Source organism: Castor canadensis, chromosome 1 (assembly GCF_047511655.1).
Source record: "Castor canadensis chromosome 1, mCasCan1.hap1v2, whole genome shotgun sequence".
NCBI classification, from domain to species: Eukaryota; Metazoa; Chordata; class Mammalia; order Rodentia; family Castoridae; genus Castor; species Castor canadensis.
In genome coordinates this window covers 36,455,974-36,479,004 of record NC_133386.1, presented here as the reverse complement: position 1 = coordinate 36,479,004, position 23,031 = coordinate 36,455,974, and the positions used below count along the sequence as shown (strand labels likewise).

Here is a 23,031-nt window from a genome sequence, read left to right as displayed (position 1 = left end):
TATAACAAGTATTTGGGGGACATTATTTTTCCTATAACTCACCTTTCTAGGCCCTAGGAAACTTTTGGGAAGTCTCCTAAACAAAAGGTCTAACATATTTGGTACAATACCATGACAAAGAGACACAATCATCAAATTTTTCCTGTCCTTATGGCCTACAAATCAATATAGTACAATTAGGTTGAAAACTTTTGTAGCTAAGTATATATTTTTAATACTGACTTTACATTAGAATTAAATGTCTAAGGCCATACTTTATGAGTATGATACAACCATTAATGACATTCTGTTCTTAGGATTCTTTTTGTCATATTACGCTAACTTTATATACTAGATTGTAGAACCTACTGGATCAATATGAACTGTGTTGGGACTTGTTCTGAAACTCTATGAATGCCGAGGAGGAATATGACATTCACTATGATTCCTGAGTGTACATAAACTTCTGTTTAGAAGAACTCCCATTGTTGATGTCTGCAATATCATTTCCCCCTCTTTCTCACTCATCCTTCAGCAACACTGCCTGAAAATATATTGGATAGCTTCAAATAACTTTTGGTATTTATCTTGTGAGCCTATAAGTGATTCTTTCAATTAATTGCCTCTTTAAAGGAGTTGGCTGCCTTTGGAGTTGAACATCTTCAGGTTATTTAATAAACTCATTCAACAGAGTTTTATTAAATTCTTTCTTTATGGCCACACATAATCTTAATCCCTTCGGATCCACAACTAAATAGAATACTCTCAGAGGGCACTCTAAGTATACTCAAAAGTCCAGCAGAAGGTTAGATGCTTAAACAAATAACTGCAATATCATATAGAAAAGGAGTTTATAGATATGCAAACCAAATTTAATAGGAACACAGAGGAGGATTCTTTCCAAACATGAGTATTGTTCATACAAAAACAATTTTGGTCACCTGCGCTTTGCAAAGTATTTTTCATTGTAATAAAAAAATTGGCCATCATCAGATGTATGAGTCTTTTGCTGCTATTATAATCAATAGTTAATTTGGTGAAATTCTTGATGGCATGGGTTATTTTAAAGAGAATTTCAAGCTTTTGTAAATTTGTAAGAGGTTTTGATTATAATTTAGTTTCAGGAATGAAAGTTGGCTAGTGAAAATGGTCTTTCTGGCATTTGTTACCAATTAATTTAAAACATCTTACATTTTAAAAGTTGGAATTGAATGTCAAATATTTCGTCACTCTCCTTGTTGGTGTGCTCCAATAGCTGTACGTTTACTGATGTTTACTAAATTTTCTTGAAATTTAATGACTTACAGGTGGTCTCTGCTCATATCCTTCCCACAAAGATGTACAGTATTAATCAGTATTCAGTACACTGTGCTTTTAAATTTTAAATGAAGACAATCTTGTCAGTAGAAAAATTAAATTATACTAGTTACATTTTATTCTTTTTATTTGAGAATATAGTATTGTAATATATCTTTCTAGCACTTAAACATTAGCATTGGAAATATCAGTTTTTATAAGTAGCAATCAAAATATAAATAATGCCATAAAATGTTTGAAATAGTAACCTGTGACTAAAGATTGGCTTAAAAGTTTCTTTTTTGTCTCCCCTCTGGGGATACAGTACCATTTTACATTTACAAAGAAAACTTTATACAATTACAAAAATGAAGGTGTTTTATTCTTTTTCAAATTTGGTAATGCAAACACTAATAAGAAGTGTGTAGGTTACTTATAATTAAATTCCAGATCTGGTTTAGAAAGTTAAGGTAGGAAAAAAATTATTTCTCTCTTTGTTATTTCTCTAACCTAACAGTTTTCTTGACTTCACTTAAAGTTTATTTATTAAATATCCTATGTGAACACACAAAAAAAAGATAGATTAAATAATTATGATCCATAGAAATCCCTCTATATCAACTGTATCAAGCATCACACTAAACCATTACCCAGTTCCTCATTCAGGCTCTGATATAAATTTATGTAATACATAATATTTGATAAATTTAGTCAGTTTCTTGAATTTATAATCTAAATGGTTAGGACAAACATACTTTGAAGGAAGAATATCATCACACCAAATAAACTAGATGACTTTAATTTCTCTATATAATTTTCTATATAAGCTGATATTTCTTATTTTAATTGGGGTAAGCATTCAAAACCTTCAGGCAATTTAAAAGATAAACACTAGAGCACCTGCTTAGCAAGCATGAAGCCTTCAAACCCTAGTACAAAGAAAAAAAAAAGATTAAAAGGTAAACACAAAAAAGTGGTGAAGACACTTTTAAAGATAAGATATCTCTTATCTTTAAAATACTTATTATTTGAATTGCTCCTAAATGCTCATAGGTTCATAAAATAAGATTACTTTATTTCATAGCTTGTACATTTAATGACAAGTGAACTAAAAGAAAGGTTTCTATTATAAAATTTAGCCTGCAAATCTTGAATTTAAACTTACATCTATGAATTTTGCCTAAGAGTTAACAATAGACAGAGGTAATAACTCATATTTAGATAGCATGTGTTCAGGATTTTTTCTGCTATGTTCTAATTGCCAAAGGCAAGGTATCAAGGGAAAAATGATAAGATCCAGAAATAACTTTCCAATATGTACACAAAGTAGTTGAATTGAAGGAAATAATTCCTAGTAACAGAATGGATTATTCCAGTCATAGGATGCTTTTTTTACTCCTTGTGTTGAAAAGATGGATTGCAAAATCTTGTACACACATTTTTCTTTGCTACCAACTATTCCTATGCTTAGAATGGCTATAAAAAATGAATCTGAGGCTGTGTAGTGGCTCGAACTAAGCTAATCCTGAATACTTGAAAGAAAGAGATCAGGAATATCATGGTTTGAGGCCATCCAGGGCAAAAAGTTCACAAGACCCTATCTCAACCACAGCGGAATGCAATGGTGCAAGTGTCTCTCTCAGCTACTCGGGAAAACACAAATAGGAAGACTATACACCAGGAATAAAGTGAAACCCTATCTCAAAAATAGCTAACACAAAAAGGGCTGGCTGAATGGCTCAAGTGGTAGAGCACTTGCCTAGCAAGTGCACAGCCCTGCCCTCAATCCCCAGCATTGCAAAAAAAAAAAAAAGATTTTGGTAGTCCCAAATCCAAAATTTTATCTAATGCACTATTACTTTGCACCATTTAAGATTATCTCCCTTTGCCTAGCATGCTACTTTTTTATCATCCTTAACTAATTATACCTTAATTACTAGCTTTAGTAAAAAAGTTTTACCATCACAATTTTTTCTGGCATTAAGTTATCTCAACTGAATTCTACATTTGCAGTATCAAAAACATACAAGAAGCCTGGCATGGTGGCTCACACCTGTAATCCTAGGCAGAGATCAGGAGTATCTTGGTTCAAAGCCAGTCAGGGTAAAAGTCAACAAGACCCAATTACAACAAAATAAGTTGGACATGGTGGTTTGTACCTATAATCTCAGCTATGTAGGAGTGTGGGAGGCATATGTAAGAGGATTGCCATCCAAGGCTAGCCCCAGGCAAAAATGAGAAACCTTACCTGAAAAATAAATGAAGCAAAAAAGGCTCGGGGCATGAATCAAGTGGTAGAGTGCTTGCTTAGCAAGTATGATGTCCTGAGTTCCAACTCCCAGTACCACGTCACAATATATATCTTAAGAGATTATACAGTCTAATGTATAGACTAGTGCCATGTAGGCATTAAAACAACATATAGAAGTAAACAAGGAGAAAGTATACTTTCAATAGTTGCCAGTTTATAATGACCCTTTTGGTATACTAGATGTAACTATCTCAAATATGGAGAAATGGAACAGGATGGGGAGATATGTTCGTGTGCCTGTGTTTGATATAAAACTATATCCATGTGTGGGGTGGTAGTGTAAGAAGAGTCAATATGCTTCTCATTTATTTGCACATCCCCTAACTTATGGTATAGATTGTTTTTAGGACAATTCACAAAGTGAGAGAAATTTCATTCTTTGGTTAATTAATGAGCAAGATTCTCATTAATTATAGGAAGAGTATGATCTTAGAAAGAAGAAAGAGCCATGGAAAAATTGGAATGGGGGGTAGTCTATCTCTTGGTATAGAGATGAGGTATCCATTCCATCTGAGAAACAAAAAAGAATCAGTTAAAATACAAAGAGGTTAAAAAGTCCAAGAACGCTCCAGGTAGGAATTGTTGTATTATTGCATTATTTTAATATACTGTATGTTGCCCTTATGAACGTTCTCAAAATGACGTATACTAAGAGTCTACTAGACATTACATAAAGGAAAAGTCTTATATACCTTAAAAGTTATTATTATTAATTATGCTACTTCCAATACTGTAAAAATACATTATGTTTTTATGATTATTACATTTAAAATTACAGCAAGATCAGTTTTTTCAAAACCAACCAAAAAAAAAGTTCCTAAATTTGTTCCTTTATCCTTTAGTTTACTTCTTTAATCTCTACTCTAATGACTTATAGTTGAGTTTCCTGTAGGAAAGACTTGTATTAAATAGTAATTCAGTTCAAAACAAGATATTTAGCCAAGATTTCTAGAATAATTCATCAAAAGCCAAAGAGATGGATTTATTAACTCAAAATTGTAGGACACCAACTGATTTTGAGTATTTAGATTATGCTCTCTCCCCATTTTCACCTCATAAATGAAAAGACACTCATCCTGTTTAAGCACTGACCAACATGAGCTTTCTGCTCTTTCCCTACACTGTAAGTAGACTAAGTCCTTGCTATCAGTCAGAAAAAAAGGCAACAAAATATAGAGCTGAGTCACAGTCATGCTAGAGACTATGATTCTCACCCACAGTCAATTTTGTTCCAAAGGGGATATTATTACCTAGTAATAGTACAAGGATGAGAAACTCTGGCATAAACTCAACAATTCCTCTGACATCTTTCTTGTACTTACTCATTCCTACCCAGATGGAATTCTTGCTCAGATTCTAGGGAAAACCACTGGCTACCAAGGAAAAACTGAATATGGTAGAAAGCCTTGGCTATAAGATCAACATGGTGGAACAGAGAGGGGTATTTTGCTCCTCAATGTAAAGGTAACAATCATTTGAGTAAAAATTATTTTAATTTAAAAAACTCTAGTGCTGCACAAAAAATTCAACTATTTTTAAAACCCCTAAGAAAGGCAGTCCACTGCAGTAAATAACGACCTTCATTTTCAAGGAAATACTCCTTGATGGCAAATGTACATCCTCTTTCTCTCTCTCTCTCTCTCTCTCTCTCTCTCTCTTTTTATCTCTCTCTCTCTCTTTCTCTCTCTCTCTTTTGGTGGGAGTGGGGTTTGAACCCAGGGCTTAGGGCTTGCAAAGCAGATGCTCTCCTCTTGAGCCACACCTCCAGTTCATTTTGCTATGGTTGTTTGGAGATGGGACCTCACCAGTTATTTGATTGAGCTGGCTTTGGACTGAGATCCCACAGATCTCAGCCTGTGAAGTAGCTAGGATTATAGGCATAAGCCACCAGTGCTCAGCTGTCTTTCCTCTTAAGGACTAAGCTCAATGCTCTTATTTAATGTCCTTAGGTGAGAAACTTACCAATTGTCCAATCACTGTCTAGCTTTCCCTTCACCAAAATTGATTACATGACTACAGCCATCTCTTATTTTTATAATATTATTTGTTAGGTAGAACTATAAGCACCTTTTTTGTTGGGATATGGTATTTGTACATCTTCCTACAGTACATTATGATAATTTGATACATCTATAGAGTGTGTAATACTTAAATCAGGGTGATAAGCATGCTCATATTTTCAACATATAAAAATCCTCATTTTTATATGTTGGGAATTTTGTGCTCTTCTTTTCTAATTATTTAGAAATATAATATAGATTGTTTTAACCAATAGGTACCCTACTATGCTGTAGAAATCCAGAACTAATTCTCCTCTCTAAGTGTATTTTGATGACTGTTATTTAACTTCTTTCTGTATTCTTCCCTCCGTTGTCCTTCCCAATCTCTTGTGAGCAGTATTCCACTCTGCTCTATGAGATCAAATTTTTATGCAACTGCCTTTTCTGTAGGTCATAAATGGTCAAATGTTAGAAGTTTCATAGTGTTCAACATAATACTATAAAATTTGATCATAAGTTTTTCAAACATAAGAACCAGACCTAGAGTACATTATAGATCAAAAGATTACAGTTTATATATGCTATAACCTATTTTAAATATTGGGCTTTTAATAACAGAACAAGTATACTATTGTCTCTGAAAGAATATAAGCACTAATAATCTCTAAAGATCCTAGCAAAAACACATATCTCCTTCAGATCCTTTTTAGACATGTCCATGTGTTGCTCATTCCCTGTCTTATTTCACTGAGTTTTTCCCCTTGGTCATATTTCTCAACTATTACTCCTTTTTGTTTCTTTTCCACCAACTTAAATTTAGTCACTGAAATATTATGCCAGCTTTCAAACTCAGTGGATATGTGTGAGAATTTAATAACCATGTTGATAAAAAAAACTTTTTATAGCCTCTATGACAGACCCCAAACTCTCAGTGTTTCATAAGATGTTGACATTTCAGTGGCAGAATCTTTGTGATGATTGTCGGCTTTCCAGATTTGTGAGTTGAAGAACCAACCAAGATCCTTTACTGACCCCCTCTGTGTCATAATGAAGCAGGACCACAGCCAGTACCAATATGTATGTAGACAAAAGTGGAATGATAGTTACTAGATTTCTTGCCTCTTACATTTTCCATTCCCATTGCATGTTCTCAAACTTCTCATTGTTGAAGATAAAGTTCTGCAGAAAATAAGAAGCTTTTTATTTTATGCTTCACAACCCTGGGCTTGATATTAACTTTTTAAAAATCTTAACCAGTAGTCATTACCTCTTTATAATTAAGGCAAAGAATGTGCCATTCTATTTTATAGGTTCTATTATTAATGGTGGTCGCAATTCATGATAGACATTATTCGTGGTATAAATACTTAAGTGTTACTATTATTCATATAATCCCTTCCTTTTTATGGTGGTATAAGAATATTTGTAAGCTTCTCTGATATATGGGCAGGTACCTCAGTCTCCCTATTCTAAAACTGTCCTTATGATCCTTATTGTCCTTGAAAATACCTACATTCTCTGAGATTTCTTTTCTGTGAGGTTTACAAATATCTAATGGCTTTTACCCTTTGATGTGTTTAACATAGGCTGCTCAGGTTATTGAATACAGTATCAGCTGTACTATGCAAAGCATTCTTCATCCCCTAAGCAGACAATGCTCTTGTTATTGTTTAGATCCTCTTCATGAAGGCTGTTTCCACTGACTTGCTGCATAACAATCTCAAAACATGCAGGCTTAAAGCAACAACCCTTTATTTAACAATCTGTAGCTGGGGAATTTAGGCTGAGATCCACTGGACAAATCTGTTCTTTAGCTGGACTGTCATGAGGTTGGATGACTTAGGACTGAGAAAAGTGGGTCATGTTTCTATCTTCAAGATGGCAAGAGAGTACACAAGATTCAAAGCAGGAGAGGAGAGAAGTGGTTCTTCTTAAGACTAAGCTTAGTACCCATATACTTAAGCTTCCACAAACTTTTATTAGTTTATGCTAGTCACAGGCCAGTCTTGATTCAAGAATTGAAGGAGTATGTTGCACCTGTTGCCAAGAGAAGCTGCAACATTACTTTGCAAGGTGTCATGCATGTACAGGGAGCAGTGGAGTGTGGTAACTACTTTTTCAATCTACTATTAATGGCCTCTTCTTTGCAATTACCTGAATATGATTGTTCAATCTTTCAACAGTATCTTACTCAGATACTGTTTGTAAAAACACAATCACTGGTTGATACTGAAGATGTGTGGTATATCATTTCTATTGTGCTTTCTAACTTGTAAGGGGCAAAATAAGAGTTAGAGGCATAGCTCAGGTGGTAGAGTGCCCGCCTAGCAAGAGTGAGACCCTGAATTCATACCTCAATACTATCAAAAAGACGAATGGCAAAATAAGAATTAAAAAATAAAAGACTAGGCCAAGGTACACTCATACATTGGACAAATATTTATTAAAGCACCAGCTGTGTGTAAGGCACTGTAAGGAAAAGAGAATGTAGCAGTGAACAAAAAAGACAAAAATCTCTTTCATCATAGTTTTATATTCTAGATGTTTGCATCATGGTTTGCATTGTTCCATAAAATAATGATCAATGGTGATCGATCACTTACAGCAGATGGGCCTGTATTGACAGTGCACATCTTTATGATTAGTCCCACCAGTAGTTGGAGTCTTTATTAGAGTTTGCCAACATATTTATAAAGAGATTTGTTTTACATTGGCAACTGTGAAATATATCTGCCTACATGTTGTTTTGGTTTCAAGGCAAGTATGTGTATTTTTCCTGTGAGCACCATGTTCATGTGCTAATATGTATTTTTAAGAGATGCCTAAGTAGGGTTAAAGGTACAGCTTGTGACTGTGGAGCAAGACTGAATTAACAGGGCCTTTGGAGAAGTGACCCTGAGACCTTGGCATTGTTCACAGCCTTTCCTAGCCAACTGAGATCCCTGCCAATTAGGAGTGTTCCCTAGAGAGAGACTCCAGAGAGCATCAGCATAAATTTAAATTTTGGACCCCCAAATATAGTTTCTAAAAAGGCCTTCTTGTCCTTTGCTAATTACAAAGTAAACATTTCTCAGCAAAAAGATACCTCCTCCTTTCATGCTCCTGTTCTCCTTCCCACATCCCTAGTACAGTCACTCCTTCAAGTGCTGGTGTTACTGAAACCTCCTTGACATCAAGGACATCCCATATTTGAAGACACAGAGAATTACTCTTTCATAGATCATTATCTTTTTCTATCTACTTCAGCAACTTCCTAGAAACCTTTGAGGCTGACTTTGTTATGTCATAGTCTGACAGAAAGCACAGGATCCCTGTGACCAAGCAAATGCCACTGGGTTACAATTAAGTTTGTAACATCATTGAAGCAGAAATACTCTTCATTTTGGTTACATTAAAAAATCATATTTTGGGACATTGTAAATAAGAGTATACTACTTAAATTTTTCGTCCTATGTTGCTGTCAAACCAGAGTCCAGACAGAGTAAGGTGTATATTTTACTGATGAACAAATCTAAGCATGAAGTTCCTGGCACAATGACTTGCACCTGGAGAATATTATTTTTAAGATCAACTGTGTTCTCTTTCTCTTCTACAACCACTTTCTATTTTCTCTTTTACCTTTTGTTCAAAACACCTCAATTCTCACATCCTAAATTGAAAATAACTTTTCTCTAATTTTTCTTTTGATTTTTAGTGTCTAAAAATTATTTGCAACATATGTGTAATAATTGCCATAATTGAAAAATAATATAATGATATTTATGCATCATGAGTGGTCCTTTCCACCGAGCTGACTAATACACCTTCTGTATTCATCAGGGCATTTTAGTTGAAAATGACAGATCTGAACTTACTGTAAGCAAAAAGAAACAATTGACTTTAGACAGAGATTGCTATAAGCACTCACAAATTGTTATAAATGTGCAATGTCACTGAATTCATCTCCTCCTTCTCTCTTTGTCACCATTTCAGTTCAAACCTGCCTCTATTTCTCTTTGATTATTGATCTGTTTTCCCTTCCTGAAGTCTTTCTCCAATTAGGAGGAAATCTGGTTCTGAGCAGCCAGGAGTCTATATCCACATTCTCTTAATTTAAAAGGTTAGTTTTCTCTGTCTCTTTCAGTGTCCATTCATATCTTATGAAAGGATTCTAAGTGATCCATAGGTCACATGTCTACCTATTAAACCAATCATCACTGTGATAGGCCTTCCTAAGTCACATGTCTACAATGGAAGCCAAGAACAAGTAGGCCATTTTGAGTGGTGGTTGTAGGTATAAATGGCCCCTTCAAAAAAAAAGAAAGAAAAGTTTTACAGAATGCTTTTCTATAAGATAATCTCTGGCCAACATCATTTATTGAAAACTGAAAGAGTAACTAAAATTTTTCAATCTTACTCAGACTAGACATTGATTATGCTAAAAATATTTTTACTCAAAAATTGTTTTCCAGTTTCTTTGAATTTTCTAGAAACATGTTTATGGGAATAAACTGGGATTAAATGAATATAACAAGAACTTACTACTCCTGTGAATGGTTTCTGGAAATTATTTATGCAGGTTTAAGTGAAGTTGTGTTCATTTCCATTCTAACTGCTGAGTGTTCTGTGTGAAATACACCAGTGTAGATAATGACCTTTTGCCTGATTATGCATCAGGTCACTGGAACTTTATGATTAACTCAAAACTAATTATCAAACTATTGTGTTTATGTTATGCATACACCACCGGGTCATAACTCTAGCCTCTGTGAGTCCAGGCTGCCATAATTGGAAAATGTGCCTTATAAAGAATGGTTTTGTTTATTTGTTGTTTCTGCTAGAAGAGCTTGTTTTTCCTATTTTTGCGAAGAATCAGATTTAGGGAAGAGTTTCTCAACAAAGTCCAATTACATTTCATGCGTTATGATGAACATGTACATTTTAAAATAAGATATTCCTTTTACTTTTGCATTTCATGCGATCTAATATCTGCATTCACGATGACACTTTCCACTTTTTAAATAATAGCACATTTTAGGCAAGAAAATAATATACTAAACTCATACTTGAGAAATCTAAATAATTGCTAATTTCAAAAAGAGTTAGGAATTGTGCATAGTTAAGCTTGCCAGTTATTATCTAATTAATTAGACATAATGAAGAAAAAGCCCTGTCCTAATTAACATAATAAAGTAGTCTTCATAATGTAATTAATAGAATGCTTATGCTTATTAAATGCCTATTTAGTTATTTGTAGACTATTTATGTACAATAATGAAATGTCCCTCAAAATAATTACACATTTTAAACATTTGATATGCACTTAGCTGTTTCCAATAAACACCAAAATCAAGCAGGTTTTTATTTTGTTTCATATTTGGTTTATTTCAAAAACTAAGATACAGGGAAAAACCTGTAGTGGATTCATAACATTTGTACAGTTTGTGAAGTTTTATTTTGAAATATGTAAGAGAAGGCAGACTTTGGGGTTTTGGGGTTTTTGTTTATTTATTGTTTGTTTTGGTGGTACTGGGGTTTGAACTCAGGGCCTCAGGCTTGCTAGGCACACTTGAGCCACTCAACCAACCCTTTTTGTTTTGTTTTTACACTACTGGGTCTCATACTTGCTAAGCAAATGTGCTAGAGAAGGGAGTTTTAATATTTAATTTTTCTCTCTCAGTCCTGTGGCTTCCTACCATATTATATGCCCTTATAGCTGCACCTCTCACCTTACCGTCCCTTCCTCCCATTCCTACATGTTTCCTCAATTTTATTTTATGTATTATTGTTTACTATTTTATTGGATTTATTGAGACAGGGTTTCACCTTGGCCTTGAATTCATCATCCTCCCACCCCAGCCTGCCAAAATGCTAGGATTACAAGCATGTACAACCATGCTAGGCTTTCTCAATTTTCAGTAAGAACTACCTCCTCATAAATCACTGTTTCTTCTAAAATTAGTGTTTAATATTTGCACTGCCATCCTAATGAACAGAAAAAAGTACAGAAATAGTTTGCAAACCAGAGCTTTCTTAGTCCAAATATAACTTTGTTATTAGTTTTGTTTCCTTCTTTATTTTTCAAAAAAGCATTACTTTTAATACCGATACTTATATGTGTGAGTATAGTGACACAGGCCTATAAACCCAGATACTTAGGAGTCAGAGGCAGGAGGGTAAGGAGTACCTTCAGCCCAGGCAAAGCTAGCAAGACACTATCTCAAAATGAAAAGGGCAAGAGGGCATGGCTCAAGTGGTAGAGTGCTTTCCTTACAAATGCAATGAAGGCCCTAAGTTCCTTTCTCATACTTTAATATACACACACACAGTGCTCTTGTGAAAACTCAGAAAATTATAATATATAAGTAAAAAAATTAAAATCTCGCTTTTCTTCATTCCAGACCTATCACTTGAGAAGAATGACGTTAAAGTATGTCCCATACATATATATACACATTTTTTTCTTTTAAAAATGCATTTGGCTTATTCCTTTTCTGTACACACTGAGAATTTGTACCTTACTACTTAAATAATTAGTGTATGTGCATGTGTTACTTTTGTGTGTGTGTGTGTGTACCTAATGAGGACTAGACGCCTCGGCCCTCATAATCTAATCACCTCCCAAATGCCTACCTTCTAATATCATTACACTGGAAGTTGGTATTTCTACATAACGTGTTACCTTTCAATTTACATAACATGGGCATCTTTCCAAATCATACTTTTTAATAGCTCTAAAATGTTATGGATATCACATAACTGTTCTGCTGTTAATAAACAAGGAAATTGTCATTTTTTGTTATGACTGCAACAAAAAATTCTAGCATATTAATAAACTGATACATTCACTTTCTATCAGAAGTAAATGAGGTGATGCATCATAGTATTTAGGATCTGGGCTTTAGAAGCACCTGTTTTCAAATCTCAGTTGTACTTTTAATTAGCTCTATGAATTTAGATGAACTGCTTAACCTTTGTATGCCCTGTTTTCTTCATCTGTAAAATGAGGAAAGCAATAATCATTTCATAAAATTATAATGAGAAGTTATGAGTGTATATAAAACTCTCACACTTGAATCTGGCACATAGTAAGCACTCAGTAATTATGAATACTAACATAAAATGATATCCCAAACTGTCAGATTATTTTTCAAAAATGTTTTTAAAGTTCATATTTGCAATATAACAGTAATGTCTTCTTATATCCTTATCATAACTAAATGTTATTAGTGCCTTAAATTTTTGCTAATCTGATGAATTGATAAATGGCATTCTATTGTCTTATTTTAGACATAGGCAAATTTTGTGTTTATTGGCTAGTTGGATTTCCATTGGTTGCCATTTTATATTTTGCCTATTTTTCTAACTTTTCTCTTGAGAAAAACATAGCAGTTGTAAGAATTCTTTACGTAGTAGGGATATGAATTTTGTATTATATGTATAACAAGTATTCTTCTTACCCTACTACTTATTTCTCTATGTTTATGCTTTTTTTAAACTTATTAGATTCTGTAATCTTTTATGTGTGGGTACTAATACAATATTATTATATATAATAATATAATATATATAATATTGAACAGCAATTGTATGCAGACATACTGATAAGCACAGTACCATAAATGTCATTGTATGTACAATATGACAATCCCTATATAGATAGATAGATAGATAGATATTTGTCTTCCTCCCTATGCCTCATAAGCTCACTTCTGCTTCTGTTGTTGTAATTAAGAGGTTTTACATCAGAATTACAATTATTCTAGATTTCCTCCACTTTTATAGCAATAACAACACATGAGAGATAAGAATTAAAGTCAAAAGGTACCTTAGAGATGCATTGATCATTAGTCCTTTCTTTCTTTGTAATAAATGAGACTAAAGAGATTAAGTGACTTTGCCCAAATGAACTTACTGCAATACTGGTCATGACGGAAGAAGAACAGAAGTCTTAATGTATTACAGTTTCCACTATACCATGCTGCTTTCTGGACACGTTTTGTATTGTATCATTTTTTTCTGTGAGCTGTGTTGATGTTGTTAATTCAATTTATGGAGACTTCCAAATATCTAATAGTGTGTCACCAACTTTACTTGATTTCTATCCAGTGTGGAGACTCACTCCTGTAATCCTAGCAATGCAGGAGGCAGAGATCAGAAAAATTGCCACTCAAAGACAGCACATACAAGAAGTTGACAAGATTCCATCTCAACCAATAAAAAAGCTGGGCATAGTGGTGCACACCTGTCATCCCACCTACACCAGATGTGTAAATAGTAGGATCGCAGTCCAAGCTGCCTGAGTATAAAAGCAAGACCTTATTCAAAAAATAAAGCAAAAAAAAAAAAAAAGGTTGAGGGTGTGGCTCAAGTGGTAGAGCACCTTCCTAGCAAGCTCAAGGCCCTTAGCTCAAACCCTGATAATACCAAAAAAAAAAAAAAAAAAAAAACCACTTCATTTCTCCTCTTTTGAATCACTTCTTATCAACCCAGTTTTGTAAAATTTATTTTTCATTGATACCTAATAATTGTACAGGTCTGGAAGGTAGTGTAATAATTTGATACAGATACCATTAGCCCTGTTTTTAAATAGCAAAGGGTATCACCTACTTGAGCTATCCTTAGTGCTGGAGAACTATCTTCTCTCAGTGAAATGGGTCTTTTAGCAGCTTGTTCTTACTGTCTGGAGTGGCTTGACGCCAGGTATTTTGGAAAGCATATTTGAGCACTAAGCTAAGAGAATTCCCCTTTGAAAGGCAATCTGAAAAGGACCACTAAGAAAGTGAAGACGAAAAAAAAAAGAAGAAGAAGACAAAAAAAGAGTAAGAGGAGCCTTTTAATGGACATTGTATTGGGTCTTGTTTGCTCCCACTAGTAGATTCCATGGCATCTGCAGATGCTTACGAAATGAGAAGATTAGACTAGAAAAGTAGTTTTCCAAAAATGACTTTAAACAAGAAAGGTATGAATTAATACTTTATGCAAAGTCCAATATTTAACATATATACTTACATATTTTATAAACAAAAATATAATTTATGCTTATATATGTATATATTTATATGTTACATATAAATATAGCATATAATATAGATAAAATATAAGAAATATGTAACATAGATAACACTGATTAAAATACAGGGTCTTGTGTAATGGTTCACACCTATAGTCCCACTTATTCAGTAGACAGAGATTGGGAGGATCATGGTTCAAGGTCAGCCTGGGCAAAAAAGCAAGACCCTCAAAGAATGAGCAAGGTTTGGTGGCTCACACCTGTAATCCCAGGTATGTAGGAGGCATAGGTAGGAGGATCATAGTCCCAGGTCAGCAAGGGAAAAACAAGACTCTGTCTGAAAAATAGCTAAAAGCAAAACAGGTGTGGAATGTGGCTTAAGTTGTAGAGTACCTGCCTCAAACCCCAGTACTGCCGAGATAAAATAAAAATAAAAGTGTGTTACTGTTACCATTGCTTATGGGGATGCATGATGGTAGAGCTGCCTTGGAAAATAGCCTGGTAATTCAATAAAAAATTAAAACTAGAATTATCATGTGACCTAGGAATTACATTTCTGAGTATATATTCAAAAAATTGAAAGTAGGGTCACAGAGAGATATTTGTAAGACTGTGTCCATGGAAGTATTATTCACAATATCCAGAAGTTAGAAGCAACTCCAGTGCCTTTTGATGGATGAATGGATAAACAGAGCAGTACATCCACACAATGGAACATCCTTGTCCTAAGAAGGAAGGAAATTCTGACACATACAGTATATGTGTGAATAAAACTTGAAGATGTTATGCTAAGTGAAATAAGCCAGTCACCAAAAGTCAAATATTTTATGATTGCAATCATGTGAGGTACCAAGAGTAGCAAAGTCATAAAAACAGAAAGTGGAGTGGTGAATGCCAGGGATTGAGAACAGATGAACATTGTTTAGTGCACAGCACTTCAATTCTATAGGACAAAGTGTTCCTGAAATGGATGGTGGCAATTTGTGCACAATACTAATGTTCTTAATGTCACTGAACTGTCTCCTTAGAAATATTTAAGATCGTTATGTGTCTTTCATCCCACTTTTTTAAATTAGAAGACAAAATAAGTGCTTGTATAGTAGTAAGATCTAGCCACCCATAGCTCTTTGCTAGGGTACTATCTTTGAAAATCATTGAAGAACCTGGTTTTTTAAACTTCTATGTTTTTCAGTTGCATTCATTAAAAAATCTGAATTAGGGTGGCAAAAAAATACGAATTAGACATTAATTACTGTGAATCCTTTGCTACAGAAAATCACAGTTGTTTTTCTCTTATGAAAATTGCTTGAATCTCAGAAGTGAGTTTCCCATGGTGCTGTGCAGGTTATTTCCATTCTCTGTAGCTGTGGTATGCTGAAGAGTAGCTGGAAATAAATAGCTGGGAGGTACCAATTTCCTCAGGATATTCAGGTATACTAATATCCTGGACTTTGTATTTATTTGTTTATGGTTTTCTCCACAAGTTTATATTCACTTATACTAAATTATGAAAATGGCCTTTCCACATTTATTATTTAAAGCAGTAAAACTTGGGGAAAAAGAGGTTAAATTTTGTAACTTGGGAAAACAGAGGTTAAATTTGGTAACATTCGTGACATAAATATTAAACCCATATTAGGTTTTGAATTTAGGATTTTCTGTTTGCCAGGCAAGCATTTTACCATTTGAATCATACCCCCAGCCCTTTTTGCTTTGATTGTGTTTGAGATAGGGTCTCATGTTTCTATCCAGGTCAGTCTGGATCACAATCCTACTATTTACATTTCCTGTGTAGCGAGGATGACAGGCATGTACCACCATCATTGAAATAGGGTCTTAGGAATTTTTTTGTCTAGGCTGCCTCAAACTTCAATCCTGGGTGGGCCTTGAATTATAATCCTCCCACTCTCCACCTCCAGAGTAGCAAGGATTACAGCCATGAGCCACCATGCTCAGCCAAATCCATGACTTTACCTTGAAGTAATGTTTACTGTATGGCATCATTTCATTTTGAGCATCTGTTGTTACTTGTTTCATGTAATCTCCTGATGTAACATTTTTGCAGGATTTCTGTCATTTATTTCTCCTTTGTTTTGATTGTTAAATATGTAATTGAAAACATTAGGTTGCAAAGTGGCTTTAAATTGTATGGGACCTTAGGAGAACTACCAAAATACTTTTTACATAAACTCTAAAGAGGTCAAATTTAGAAGAATCTTAGCTGTTGAACTGGGATTCAATGAGCCACTCACCATGTTTAATTATTATTAATAAGTGGCAGATGACAAACACTGACAGCTTAACTAAAGTTGTATGTGCAATACTAATTTTTTTAAAGTTTGTTTAATGCCAAAGGATTTGAACATATGCATTGGAATATTGAAGAGAGTGAAACTACTAACCTGTGATCCAGACTGCTCTAACCACAAGCACCTACATTTCTATAGGACATTTTTATTTCATCATATTAAACAGTGGATTGCTATGAAACTCAATTCCTGTAAACTAGACTGCCTGTTTATAAGCCTACATTTCTGTAGAAAAGAGGGTTATAAGCCATTTACACACACACACACACGCTTAAGCATTCATCTCAAAGTCTGAAACCAAATTGTTTATTATACACAGTTTTTACTGTCAGGAATTTAAAAAATAGTATCAAAATACTGGGTTGATATAAATCTTAATATTTTATATAGTCACACTAAATAATATAACTGACAGGGGTCTATTTGCCTCTGGACACTAAGGAGTTAGGATATGTAGTCTAGCTACCTGATTGTATAATTCTGAGAACTTAATAAAATGCTTAAAAGAGAAATGAGACCTGCAGATATTATAGAAGAAATAAAGTTACTTTCTAGGGGAATGTACATGGGCTCAAAATCATCTTACAAAGACAAAAAAATAATTTGCTTGTGTTATGTGTTCTCATTCAACCTTCTTCATTAACTCCAACCTTATCCATGAACAGATTCTTTCCAACTGGGCTGCGATTTAACAATACTATTTATTTAATTCTTGACAGTTTTGTATGATTATCACACTTACTTCTTTAACTGTTCTAGGTATTTACGCATTGTTGTTATCAACTCCTGTTTAAAGATGAGCAACTTTAGGCTTTTTTGTTTCCATTATGTTTTTATTAGCATATGCTAATGGTTAAAATGTGCTTCATTGTGGTATTTTCATACATGCATATAACTGCACTTTGATAATATTCACTCTTTATTACTCTTACTTTGAGTGTAAGAAATTGACATTAAAAACACAAGTAAGTGGCAGAATCTGAACTACAATCCAGACCTGACTCAAATCCTAGTAGGTTTTTAAATAACTTAGGTTGAAAACAGTATACAGCTAACTCAAGAGGGTAAGCTAAGCTAAGCATGGTGGCCATGCCTATAATACCAGATACCAGAGGTGGAGATGGGAGGATCATGGTAGGAGGCCAGCACAGGCAAAAAGTTAATGAGACCCTATATCAAAAAATAAACTGAGCACAGTGGTACACATCTGTAACCCCAGCTACGTAGGAGGTAGTTAGGAAGGATCATAGTCCAAGACTGGCCAGGCAATATCAAGATCCTACCTGAAAAATAAACAAACAACACAAGGTGTCTGCTAATAATTAAATGAGTCAGAGTCATGACTGGAACCCAGATCTTTTGATAATGAAAACTCTATTCTGTCCCCTTCAATGCTTTTACCACATGTTCAAGATGATCACTTTTTTTTGTCTGCCCTTTTCAAGTTATACCCAGGAGATGAGGATTAGCATTACCATTATTCTTATTGTTATCATTGTTCATGTTGCTAACAAAATGGAAAACATTCTATTTATACCACCAAATCTTTTTAGTATTTCAGTTTACAGCTATTCTGTTATTCAGAGAACAAACTTGAACTTAATAAACAGCCCATGATTTCTATTTTGTTTAAAAATCACACTGCTGTTTAAAAGCCAAATAGTTTTCATAAATTGCCAACATCAGAGTCAAATGTAGTAAATGATTATGTTAGCAGTATCATATTGTCTAAACAAAGACAACTGTCCGTCAACAGAATCAGTGATCTTGAGGCTCTAAGTGACTTGTGCAATTTTCACAGGGCTGTGTTTAAATATGAATCCTAATAAAGTTCCTCGTTTGGTTTTTGTTAAAGGTTATGAATGTTAATTCCACATCCAACCACTATTAAATAACATTGAAGACATAAAGCATAATTTACTAAAATGTATTTCAAAAGTTTGGATTTTTACTCAATTTATAAAGCATAAATGGATTCCTAAGTGTTATGTGTATCACTGAACATGCCAGATGTGGAGCAAAGTTCCCACCCCAGGAGGCTTCTCAGCGTAAAGCAAACTGTAAATGGGTAGGGTTCCAAGAAAGAACACAATGTACATGTGTGAATAAAGCAGATGCAGTATGTGTTTGGGGCTGTTTTTTGAGAAAGCACGAGTGTATAGAAAAATCACATGCTCTCAATTGTTGTAGACATCTGCTGGAGACACATGAGATTGAGGCTCAGGAAATGATGCAAAATTTCTGCTAGAATATCATAGTTTACCATTGGGAACAAGTTTACCATGGCAGTGAACAGAATAAGAGTTTCATTCTAACATGATCATTGTATATCATATTCACTCATTATAGGCAAACATTAAACCATTTATTTGTAAAAAGCATTTTTTCACTAATGGGATTGTTTGATATCTATGTATAGCCTTTAGTTTGGGTTGTTAAAGACCAATCCATTTCTGAAGGAGTGCATGTTTGCGCTACTCTATTTTAGTAAAGGCTTAAATTTTTAGAGGCTTTTAAATGCTTTCTTAGATGTGGAATTGAGCTCACAAAATAGGTTTAATGGTAAATTAGTCTAAAACACATGGATTTGTTTCCTTTAAATGATATATAGATTTTCACAATTAAGATGCAGTTAAAAAAAAACCTACCAGTGATTATTAAGCCTTCTAAACTACTTGAAATATAATTAGATTAGCAATTCTAGGTTAACCTGATGGCACTCTGTACTTTCCATTTTGGCATTGCTCATGTATTTTAAGAAATATTTTATTTAGTACAGCTTTGAAATGGTAGCTATGTTTCCATCAGAAAACCAAGAGGTGTGAAGAATGCAAAAGAAGCATGAGAAGTTAAGGAATCAGGGTAATATACATGAAGAAACCACTTCTGCACTAGATTTTATTTCACTGCCACTGTCTATAGAAAGATGAATACTAAAGTTTTTCAGGTTGACCTCCCTGCCACCATATTCTCTAGAGCCATTAGAATGAAACTAGTCTTGCTCCATTTTCCTTGGTTTAAGTGTGTGTGTGCTGCACAGATACTTAAGCAACAAGATAATTAAAAGTACAATGCACTGAGTCATAGAACTAGAAACATAGTCATCAACACACAAAATCACTCAAAGATCACCTCACTCTAATATTCAATAACTCATTTGTCATCTAACATGTACATTTTTCCCAAAGTAAGTTATTTATTACTAGCTTTTCCATATCTACCCTTTTGTTTGTCTTATCTTTGGTTTGCACATTTGTTTTGCTTTGTCCATTTGTTTAACTTAGAAAATTGAGTTCCTTTATTGAAGATAAAGTCCCAGAGGACATTATTTAGTTTTTGCTTGTTGGAGGAGGGTTTTCCTGAATATGAAAAGCTCAGAAAATCTAAAGAATTAAAAGATATTTGTTAGACTGAGTTATAGAGTATGTGTGAAAGATAGTTATTCTACTTTCTTCAGTTGCCATCAACTGCATGTGTGTAGTCAGTTGTTATCAAGTGGAAACTGGATAGGTAATAGTTTCATATAAGAGGATCTGGTGACACTGGTTTTGTTCAAAAATTATTATAAAACATGATACATTTTGATCATTTAAATGCCTTTAAAAGCAACTGTTTATTTCAACATTAATTTGCTAAATAAATCCTTTTCCTCTTTGATGATTTGCAAAGATCAACTTTAGCACAATTGTCATAGTCCCTTTTGAATCTTAAATTCCAAATTCATGAACTTTAGCTGATTTTGTTACTACCTGACCTGATTTGTGGGATTCCATACTGATCTCAGTCTGAAAATTAGTAATAGATCCAGTATTAAATCTGAATACTCTTAAGGATTATATAAAACTGCTTCACCAAACTTCTTATATTTGTAAATGGGGACATATTATGTAGACTAAGACAATTGTTACCGAGATTCTTCTTATAAACATTTCGCATTTATTATCAAAACCAAAACTATTACTTAAGACACAAAATGCCTGTCTGAAAATGATATGCTGTTGGATACTCTGTAATATAAAACAGATCCAGACATAAAGAGAAAAGCAAATTCCAGAGTATTTTTGCAACCATGAAACTACCATAAAAAGAGTTTTGTGACCCCAGTTTTACCTTAACATTGTCTTCAGCATTTCATATTTAATTACAGTAGATTGCTCACCAATATAATAAATATAGATTTATGAGATACTTTAATGTTCTTAAAACAAATGAAAACCACCCAAGAGGAGCCTCACCAAACCTGAGGCTGTCCAGATTGCATTGGCTAAAATTAAGTAGAAGATCATTCATCTCCAAGGGTCATGCAATTTATCTTAGCGTGGGAGTCATGGCAATGACTAAGCAGAAAAGGAAGCCAGAGTACAAGCCTCTAACAAAGGAGATTGGAGCTCCAACATCAAGGAACTTGATAGTTCCTATTTTGTGAATAGACCCAAAATACTCACTCTCTACTATTGGCTTCTTTGTGCCCTTAAGTCTTACTTAATTTAAGTAAGCTATTTTTCAGAACTATTTTCAATTTGATCAAACTGATATGAAGAATAAACATTTAAAACAGACCACTGACTTTTCATATCTAGAAAGAAAAAAAGGCCATTTCTTCTTAGGTGTCACCAGAAAATAATTTAAGATGAACTTATAATAATACACCCTGTGGACAATGAAAATGTTCAAGATATACTTTAAAGAAGAAATATTCTACTCTAGGGTTTGTGTATTTATTTGATTTAAAATAAAAATCAAAGCACATCTTCATTTAGGTCAGGTGATATCTATTCTAAAATACTGAACAAAGTGTTTGAACATCATTCCTTATAGCTGAATTACTATACTCCTGATAATTCTGTGATTCTCTAGCAGCAAATTTTTAAGTCCAATAAATGCTACCTATTTCTCTTCTCACCATACTGATATCCCTAAATCTTACATTTTAATCCAAGAATTCTTTTGAGCTTGGTTTCTTCTTTTTTGGTAATGCCTTCTCTGACTAAAGAGAATTCTGACCCAAGAATGGCCTGCCTTTGGGGTTTTTCATGTGATGTGCCACAGCTGATGAAAGTGACTGCTAAGTCTATTGCTCACATCAGTGTTCCCACTGGGTATTTTGCTCATTCCTTGGGAATTTAAAAGAATAACAAATATTCAACAAATCATCAAAACTATAACATGTTGCCCAATTCTTGGGAATAAGCCAATGAGACTAAAATATGCTTAAATGACACAAATGTGAATTCCCAACATTTTAAGCTACCAAATCTTACCAAATGCTCCCAGTGGCAATGCCATAACTCAATTACACAGAAGAAGCACATTCATTTGGTAGCTGTCAACTGTGAGGCTCCTCCTCCTTGAATCCAGATAGAGCTGTGTCCTTGACCTTGGGACAGCAGAGGGTAGGGCCCCATCAGGAAGCAACATGGATGCAAAGGTATCTGGAAGAGATTTGAGGTTTCCACCATGCCAGTAATAAGTGTTAATCACAGAAACTTAATTCTATTAAAATTGAAAATAAGGTATATGCATAGTATGTCACAAACTATAGGAATAAGAGCAGAGCAAAAACTAAAATGGAGAAATAAGAACTGAGGTATTTAAAAATGTCAAATGAAAAAATTTGTGTCTACTTTCTCGATTTTTATAGCTTGAATAAAAGAATTAAAAGACAAAGGAGGAACGAATTTGCAAAAGGCCAAACTTTTTTTACACGTGTTTGTTTTTCCTCAAAAGTCAACTGTAAATGCTGTCCAGAGAAGGCAGCCAGAAAGAGCCAAATAGTGGGCTTAATGTTTTATTTTTGTTATTGGAGTTTTGAGGTTTTTTTCAAGTAGAAAATGATGAAATAATTTTATGATATTAATATTAGCCTCATATCTATGGGAATAGTTTTGACTTGATTTCAGAAGAGAGTGTGAAATGAACCTAGTGCTCATTAAGGATGCATGTGCATCCTGTAGGAGAATGACTATTATTAACTAAAATAGTCAAATGTTAACTATACTTCACTGTGAAGATTTTTATTGACATTATTCTATCTAGAGCTTAGAGATGCACAAGGGACAGTTGCTACACCAGTTAAAATGAGGCTTTGCAAGCTTTCACTACTATATAACATTCGCTCAGTTGATGGCCATGCATCTTCAGTCA

At 34.0% G+C, this 23,031-nt stretch overlaps 1 protein-coding gene across 1 annotated transcript in view; it reads left to right on the top strand.

Moving 5' to 3' along the window:
- The window catches only part of Rspo3 (R-spondin 3), an 83,379-nt gene that overhangs the window by 36,477 nt on the left and 23,871 nt on the right, over nucleotides 1-23,031 (top strand). The gene's annotated exons all lie outside the window — the stretch shown is intronic.